Source organism: Dreissena polymorpha, chromosome 6 (genome assembly GCF_020536995.1).
Source record: "Dreissena polymorpha isolate Duluth1 chromosome 6, UMN_Dpol_1.0, whole genome shotgun sequence".
In the NCBI taxonomy this organism is placed as follows: Eukaryota; Metazoa; Mollusca; class Bivalvia; order Myida; family Dreissenidae; genus Dreissena; species Dreissena polymorpha.
Genome location: NC_068360.1, coordinates 101,989,724 through 101,999,567, shown reverse-complemented (window position 1 = coordinate 101,999,567; position 9,844 = coordinate 101,989,724).

Below are 9,844 nucleotides of genomic sequence, written 5' to 3'. Positions count from 1 at the left end.
ACTAACTAATATTTCGAGCAATCTGATATCTTTTTAATAAATGAACGATACATGCTTATAGAGTGTCATATTATTTAATATGTTATACCACTAGTTTCCATGACCTTCACTTGACCGTATTTGCAATGCGATAAGCTGAGAGCCCATTATACCCGCAAACAAAGTTGCGATATGGCGCTATTATTTTGAGTTCATGTTTCATTATGTTCCCATGTTTCAGTATGTTGAAGGTTTTGATTGATAGAAACATAGACAAATTTGGAGCAAAACGATACACATCGGAGCATAGCAAGGATATATCCATGGTTTAATGAAGGTTAATAGCCATGAGCGTTACAATTGGAACCATCATTACCCTTTACAATATAGCATGCCGCCTAAATGGCAATGTGTTTGGCTACAACTAGATTCTACTGCATCGCAAAATCAATTAGGCGGGCTTTTTAGAGGTATTGAGCCGACGAATATCTGTGATTCACCGATTCAAAAATTGCCAGTTAGACCAGCACTTGTCAATGCATTCATAATCGCTAGCATATGTGTATTTAAGGTCATACTTTGTAAGATATTCAGCTTGTGTAGATGGGACCTTATGTACGCAATGCTTTATGAATTCGGAAACAATACAGACTGATATTTATATCAGCAGATTCATGTTGTAGAGGTATGTCAGAGGCTTTAATATAAATGTCCACCCCACGCTACGCAAAACCTTCGAACTCTTTTAACACGATATATACAATTGGGCAAAACAGAGTCGTCAATCAAGTCTCTTTCACAACCTCTGAAATATAAGTCAAAATAATTGATTACTCGATACACTTGATACATAAGCAATTCAAAATCATATTTACAAGACCCTATTTTGCCACCAACGTTACAGCATTTATGTTTTGTTTTTTTTTAATTTCTGTACGTTCGTACAAAACAATGTTTTAGTTCCATGCATATTTTGTAATATTGGAAAATATATTTCTTGACTTATGTACATGTAGCAGGACAAAGTGATTAATAAAAGAGACGTAGTTTGACATTGGCGCACGTTGGAGACACAACAGTCCATACACATCGCCTGCATATGCTGTTCCTATGTTTTCGGAATAATAAACACAAACATGAAAAGCTTAAAAGTGACTTGTTTGTTCAAACATAGGTTTTAAAACCGGTTTAAACCCCAGTGTTTTGAATTGACCGTTCCAATGCGTAGTCCTCAGCTTTATTATTCTATTTGTGTATGTTATTTCGTATTGTGCTTTTTCTTACTGTTTTGGTAATTGGTCACTTGCCTTAACTAAAGGACCACGCAATTGTATGTATTAAGAATGCAAAATTGATCCAGCAGCTGTAGTTTTACTTCATCATACTGTTTGAAAATGTGGCATTAATAGCAATAACGTTACGGTTTTAACTTTTGCTTGTTGAGAGTACATGCATAAGTACAATAAAACTATTGAATTAACACTTTAAAGCAAAATACACAATGGCAAGTTAATGTCAGGTAATTAAACCTATGATTAAAAGGTAATCGCCTTTATAACAAGGTAAAACTGACTAATTGATTTAATTTGCGAACAGTTTATCACTCCAGGTGGTCTGTTTAAGAAATAATCGACGGGTAACCGTTGGTTATTGCGGTAAAAACCAACGGTATGGAGTTCCGATGCGTAGGAATCAAACCACGAGGTCGTAGCCCGAGTTGTTTGATAACAAGCAGCGGAACGGCATACCGTTAGTTATTACCGCAATAACCAACGGTTACACCGATTATTTCGATTCTAACACGATTTCATTAATAAGTTATCCGCGATTTAGAGGTTATAAACGAGAATTATATTAACCGAATGTACTCAACATTTCCGCGAAGACGTGACGCCATCCTAACAATGACAATCAAATGACGTCGTCTTCATTCATAAACAGTGCGCGGACAATCAAAGTGAGGTCATACCTATCTCCGTTAGTATATCGGGGTAATAACCCACGGTAGCTTTCCTTCTTTGTATATAGCAAACAAGTAACGTGCCGTGGTAGAATAATGAATAGAACGCAATGCGGGACAGAACACCACCACTCCACATTCTGTGAAAGTGTCATAGGCAAATACATAGAGAATACTATGTAAGTGTGACTGTGTACTTAAATTCATCCCACGAGTGAAGAAAGGTTAACACGGCGAGGCTTGCCGAGCATTGTAAGCCTTTCTGAGACGAGTGGGATATATTTAAGTAAACAAACACACTAACATAGTATTTTATTTATCCTACAATATTGTTTTATATTTAATTCATTCCTGATCCAATAAAAATATTAGTCTTTAAAGGGATTGTCAACCGCGACGACGAAGAAAACAAAAGTTGTAAAATACCGTATTTTTGTACAATTATTAGTTTATATTGATTAAAGTATCATGACAGGTATTCATATTACTTGAAAAAAAGTTGAAAAGTTTTCATAGTTTCAGTATATTCGGTAATAAATTTTACTGGGTATGTCTACCAGTAGATTGATCAGCAACGTCACGTGGTAAACCCAGGAATGCAAATTGTGCATGCGTAGTGAATTGTATATATCTTATATAAAAAATGATCAATCTACTTGCGTTTTTTATAGTGTGTGTATCGTAATGACACCTTTTTCGCGATGTACTTTCGATTTCACATCGCGAAATTTTATTACCGAATATACTGAAAATATTAACTTTTTGCAAGTAATGTAATATACCAGTCGTGATATTTTAATCAATATAAACTAATAATTCTAAGAAAATACGGTATTTTAGAACTTTTCTTTTGTCGTCATTCGTGGTTGACAGTCCCTTAAATGTATACAATAAAATCAAAAACACATTAAATTAACTGAATCTAACATTGCGTAGCAATATTAATTGTGATCTAACCCGTTTACGGAACTTGAAATAGTCCTTAAGAATTCCACGCAGAAGAAGAGTAACGAGACAAAATTTCGTTATACGCATCGATTCATATTTAATCAGCGTTCCATATGTTATACACTCAAGTAGAACTCAGACGGTTGTGTTCAAAATACAAGTCTTGTTTCATCACTGTAAAATACCGAAAACAAAAATGGCTGCCATTTTGAAATTTACAAAATGTGTAGACACCTACGTGAAGAATGATTTAGCACTTAACCCAGCCGATATTGTTAATTTTAATCTATAAACAATTCTTCTTTTCACACACTTTTTACTTACTGGCATGAAAAAAGTAAATAATCAACTGGTTATTGATCTACTCACCGAAGTTGAGTAATAACCATGTTTATTGTCGTAAAGCTTAATTTGCTTCCATTACGAGTACAATTCTGGACACATTTCTTCATCGCCATCCATCTGTTCCATTTTAACGCACTGGATGCAAGCAGGCAATTCTTTTTGAATAGACATTCTGTGATCGACTGACAAAAGAACGACTTATTCATCAAAGAAATTACCCTTTTAACTCAACATCGATTTCCTTCGAACTGTTAAAGAACAATTCACTTATACTTTTCTTAAATTTAATCCATCAATTGTTCAACAAAACATCGCGTTTTTCGAGTACATTTGACATTTTAACGAAATCGAAAATGCAGTCTCACCAGTTTTGTTCCAGTTTTATTTCCCAACACGGTTATTCACATTCATAATCCATCGTAAACAAACACACTAATCGTTCGATGCTGTGTGCAGTAGCGTGTATCCCCGTACACATCCTCGATGTTGTTATATTTTCAGCCTTCAGAGGCTGGTAGCGGTATTGTCATTTTTATTATTTTTTGAAATCTTGTTTAAGACCTTTCTTATATTTATATTCTTATAAATTCTCTGTATTTATTAAGTAAACTTGTATGTTCATCAATTGAGAGTTCTGCAGGTTATACTGCATTTTTACAGACCATTATCTGACAAGCTGCCTTTTACTCTTTTATGTATGTTGACTTGGCAATGTGTATTAATTTAACTACAATATTGGTGGTTTCGCCAAATTATAAAACTATGAACAGATTAATAACAAAAACCCCTAAAATTGTTCTCTCCCTTTGAGAATTCCGATTACACGTAGTATTCATTTGCCGTTTAATTATAGACAATTACTTTTTTCTAAATCTACAGTCAAACTAAGTTTACTTCGTACATCTTTCATTGGAGATACATTGCGGCAGAGTTCTAGTTCGCAGCGTAATCAAGCTCCGTGTAATCGGTATCCTACAATAAATAAGTGCAACTCCAGGAAGTGTTTATGTTGCAAGTTTTTAAATATGTCCTCTTTTATTATTTCATCTTTTAATAACCGTACATTTTCAGTTAACATTAAATCCGATGTCTCATGAAATTCTATGCATGTAGTGTATGTCATTACTTGAAATTTACCCTGTTGTGGTGCGCAATACGTCGGGCTGACTGGTAGATCACTTAAAACACGTTTTAGGGAACATTTTTTCAAAATTAAAAATACAATAAATTTGACAACTTTATTTACCAGCACTTTAATAAAACGGGTAAAAGCGTAAAAAATATTTATATTCAACATGTGGAGCAACTTATTTTTGATAATAGTACTTCAAATCAGTACCAATTAAAAGCAAAGGGCATGTCGGAATTAGAATGAATTAAACGTTTGCAAACAGCTTACCCACTTGTATTAAATGTCAATATTTTAAATGTTGGTTCTTATTCTAAAAATAAATCAATTAATTCATTTTCTCTGTTTAGTAAACGTCTAAGAAATAAACGTTCACACGGCATAATGAAAAAATGGTAGCATAAGGCGTAAATTTAAACGTCTACTTTCTTTAAATGACTGCTACACATTATTACAAAATGGGGGTAAACATAAATTACTAAGTGCTCTTTGCTCTCTTTCTGTTTCTTCGTTGGCGCAAATTGATAAGGAATGTAAACTTATTTCACCTCAATCTGACCCACTATATGAATGTGCTTGTATTATTGAATCTTTCACTGATTACTATCTCAAACTTTTTATTGAAAGTGCACGTAACAAAACTAGAAATCGTATCAAAATTGATATTTGTAACAAAGGTCTTGATTTAATTGACCTTCCAAAAATATTCAATGATAAAAATGTGCGCCGGTTGATACCCCTTATTTCCGCAATAATGAATCACCACTTATTTGCTACATTACAAATATAGTCAACCTGTTAGAAGTATCGTTTTTAATTATAATTTCCACAGATATTAATGTAATAAGAAATTGTCCTGCATCATGTGACTGCTCTAGTTCTATATAAATATTTATATGTTCCAGTTGGACATGTTATTACTGGGGACCTTAATTTCATTCATAATCAAAACCTTAGAAATTTACTACGCGAAGGCCCTAAGATAGACTGCCTATTCCTGTTGATTTTGATGACTGCATTAAAAAAATCGTAACATCCTTACATGAATATTGCAATAAATGGTGCAGGAAGGAAAATGTTGAACTACTGCACTCAATGAATGGAAAACAAAAGTATTTAGTATGGCCATGAATAAAATATATATGTTTATGATACTTATCCTTTAGCTTTACCAAATTCACCTAAATTTAATAAACTAAATCTCTGCAAATTGCTTGAAGACATAAAATCTAAATTCGTTATAGTTCCTGGAGATAAGGCTGCTAATAATGTTATAATAATATGACGAGTGTTTTATGTTCAAACTCTTACACAAACTACATCATATTGTGATTACAATAAGCAACCTAATTAAATTATTGCCGACCATATTGCCGAATGCAAAAAAAAAATAAATGTAATAGTCAATATTACTGAACAGAAATTGCCATCACTTTACTGGATATCTAAATTACATAAAACGCCATAAAAAAGTCTTTTTTTTTCGCTAATTCAGTGTCTTGTACCACCAAGCAATTATCAGTGTATCTTACATCTGCATTGAGTGCTATTAGATATCATATAGCTAAATATTGTAATAAAGTTTATGAAAATAGTAATATTAACCTATTTTGGTCATTAAAAAACTCCTCAGCAGTAATTGATAAAATTGAAAATAAAAAATATAATGTGTCACAAGTAAGTACTTATGATTTTTCTACACTATATACAACGCTTCCTCACGCTTTAATAAAATCCAAACTTGTTTCTGTACTTGAAAAAACTTTTGCTAGATAGAAGTGTTCATATCTAGCTTTAAACACTAAAACAGCTTTTTTACTAATCAGATATTAGATAATTACATCATTTGGACTTGTCTTGACTTTTGTGCAGCACTTACTTTTCTCCTGGATAACTTGTTCGTTGAATTTAATGGTAAAATATTTAAACAAATTATCGGCGTTGCTATGGGTACTAATTGTGCGCCACTTATAGCTGATCTTTTTTTATATTGTTATGAAAGCGATTTTATGTTAAAATTATCTAAAACTAAACAACTAGATTTAATTCAATGTTTTTACCTTACTAGCAGGTGCATTGATGACATACTTAATTTAGATAAATTATTCTTTGAACAGTATATTCACAAAATCTACCCGAATAAACTAGTCTTAAATAAATCGTGTAAATCCAATACAGACGCTGCGTATTTAGAGTATTTAGAGTATTTATACTTACATCTTACTATTAATAATAATATGATCAAAACTCGTTTATACGACAAACGGGACGATTTAACTTTGAAATTGTGATTTTTCCGTTCCTAGATGGCAACATCCCTAAAGGTCCATCCTATGGTATTTACATTTCGCAGTTGGTACGTTATGCCAGAGTAGGTTCATGTATTAAAGATTTTAATGATCGTAATCGCGAATTAACAAAGAAATTGCTAAAATAAGGTTTTCTGTATCATAACCTTAGAAATAAATTCGCTAAATTTCACTCAAAGTATGGTGATTTAATTTCTGAATATAATGTTTCTTTAAAATGGCATTTAACTAATGGACTTTCATACCCATCATTTTATGGAGATGTTTTGAAGCGTGTTCGCAAAGTAAAATATCTTAAAAGAAATGTTAATATTAAAGTTTTCAATTTAATAAACGCATTTGAATCAATAGGATATGATGTTAACGTACTTAAAAACACGTGCTTGTTAGTTTTCGATTCACTATATCTTTCTTCTCTTAAAATTTGGAATCAATAATGGTATTACCATTTTATACGTTTGATTCTTAAATATTTAATCATCGCAGCTGGTTTCATTGGTTATTCAATTTAACAGTACCACCCCTTTAATATTTTTATTTTAATGTAACAGTACTGCCCCTGGATTTTGTTCACGTCATCGTGTCTTCGCTTGTCAATTACGTCATATGATACTCTCTCTCTGTTCTTGGCTACATTGATTTTGTGACGTCATCGCTTTTATAATGCTTCATACCACATACTTTAACTTTTTAATCTACATGCATAGGTCATTGAGTTTAAAACGTTCAATTTTAATTACATTTTCTCTCTATAATGCGTTTCTACTAAAACACGAATCGACTGAACAATGATAGGCATTTTGTCGTCACTTTAAATCTTTACATAAATAAAAGTATTTTGCAAAAAACTTTTAACCTATCCGTTACTCACTAAAATCTGCTATACACCAATCGACTGAACTAAAATAGAAAGAAGTAATAATACAAACCCGTAATATGAGTAAAGACTTACTTACTTAGTAATCAATGTTTTCAGGACATCTTGATGATCTGCAAATCCCATGTATATGTTGATATAGGGTACCATAGTCATTCAATAAGCCGCAAAATGCTCGAATACAATTTCCAAAGTAAATTGTGACTTAAATTGATAACTAAAAATACCAGTCAAGCTGTCAAGTCTTAAGATCCATGAAGTCCTGCATTCACATCGAATGTATCCTTGGAATTTAATCCATTGTTCACATAAGCGGAGATTTAGTAAAAATAAATAACTCATATATGCTTAATGACAGTTTCTAAATAGCCAAACAAGCCAATGTATGCTATAAGAAAATTTTGACACGAGTGTGAACAATCATGGGCGCCACTATTGTTGTATGACCTTGAGGGGTGTGTAGAAATACCGAAATCCCCGTAATTACCGAAATCCCCCGAACCCCCCAGATATCTTCCAAAATATCCCTTAATATTGATTATTTATCAAAATACTGCGGATATTAATATGAAATATTGCAAAATACAATAAAATCACTTATTAGAAACATTGTTTTAATCCAAGTTTGATAGTGAAACACTAAAATATATAATTTCGGTAATTACGGGGATTTCGGTATTTCTCGAACCTAGCATTATCTCAATCGGACTGGCTCGGTCTTTTACATAGGTTGCCATTGTGATGATTTTTTTTATGGTATCATAACTTAGACGATGCTGAAACAGCATCGTCAAAAACTATGCAAATATATCTCAGACTATTGTTATACTTTAAATATAACAGATATCATTATTAATTATTAGATCCTAATAATACACTATTAAAAATGTGTAAGAAATAATATAAATATCACAAATATCATCATTTAATACAGCATCCTTAAATACTTTGAATAAAAATTGGAGAATGTATAGCATTTATGGAAGAAATGATCAATTTCGATAAAATTGCTGACTAAACATGATTCCTTAATCCGAAAAAACAAACAATACACATACAATTATATACGATTTAATAAAAACGGTTTATATTCCATATTGTGCTTAACGAACGGTATCATTCGCGTTGTCTTAACTGATATTTTTACAGGTAAAGCTGACATAAACCTGTTGTGGTATTGCAGACCGGTACATACTAGTGCATATGTCGGTTTCGGTAAAATTTTGAGAAGCTGTGTAGCGTTAAATGTGGTGTTTTTTTCTGTGTATATAAACCGTGTTCCGTGTCATAAAAGTTTATCGACAAGTACAGTGTTGTTTTTTTTTTCAAAGTAATAAACAAGTATATACAATAAACAGCATCATAACAACTAATGATTCGTGATTCTAGATAATAGTCGAACATAACAATACATCTCTATCACCGACAACAATGTTAGCAACAGTGCAAAAACACGTGTAACTATTATATGCACGCTACTTTAATGAAAAGGAATCGCATAAGGAAACGTCCGCTTTCTAATATAGGCAGAGTACGCTACTTAATAACATTCAACATATACATGAACAAGTTGTAATATTTCATGAACACGATTTTCGAGTAGACAATAAGTGATTGTATGTATGCATGAGTGGGAGGCCGGAAGAAAACACACTAACGATCGCCAGTATGCATCTGATTTCATAAACTCGCTAACGAGAACGTTGCTGTCAACGAATTGCTTGTCATGATTGACCCTGCAGTATTTCTGCCAGAATAAGAAATACCTGACAAGCCTCCTGCATGACATTATGTTTTATGCTGGCGTGTGAAGCAATAATTATTTGCTCCTGTTTACTAATTGTAGCTATTAGGCAACGAATATTCATACATTCAATTTTACGCATACTTCATTTTAATCACTTTTCCATCGTGTTGATTTCCTTTAATACAGTCATAAATTTATGCGTTAATATCATTTCAATTTTTCGCATTAACCCTACACAAATTTTTATTTATTGACGATTATGTAATAATTAAAATTATTGTGTAAATCAGTTTATGTTTTTGCGAGGATATCAATTGTTTATTAAATGTCTATATATGTATTTTACTTCATTTCTTTTGCTGTGCAACAACATGTTTCATTGTTTATATTATTAGCATAGATTCTTGCGTTTTATTATCAAAGATCAATATAGTGTACAGCTTTTTGTGTTGGGAATGCTACAAACATTAAGGTATATAGGGTTAAATAAGTTACTTAACATTATACATTTGTTTATGTCCATGTAACTTTTTAAACTAAGAAAGAAAAA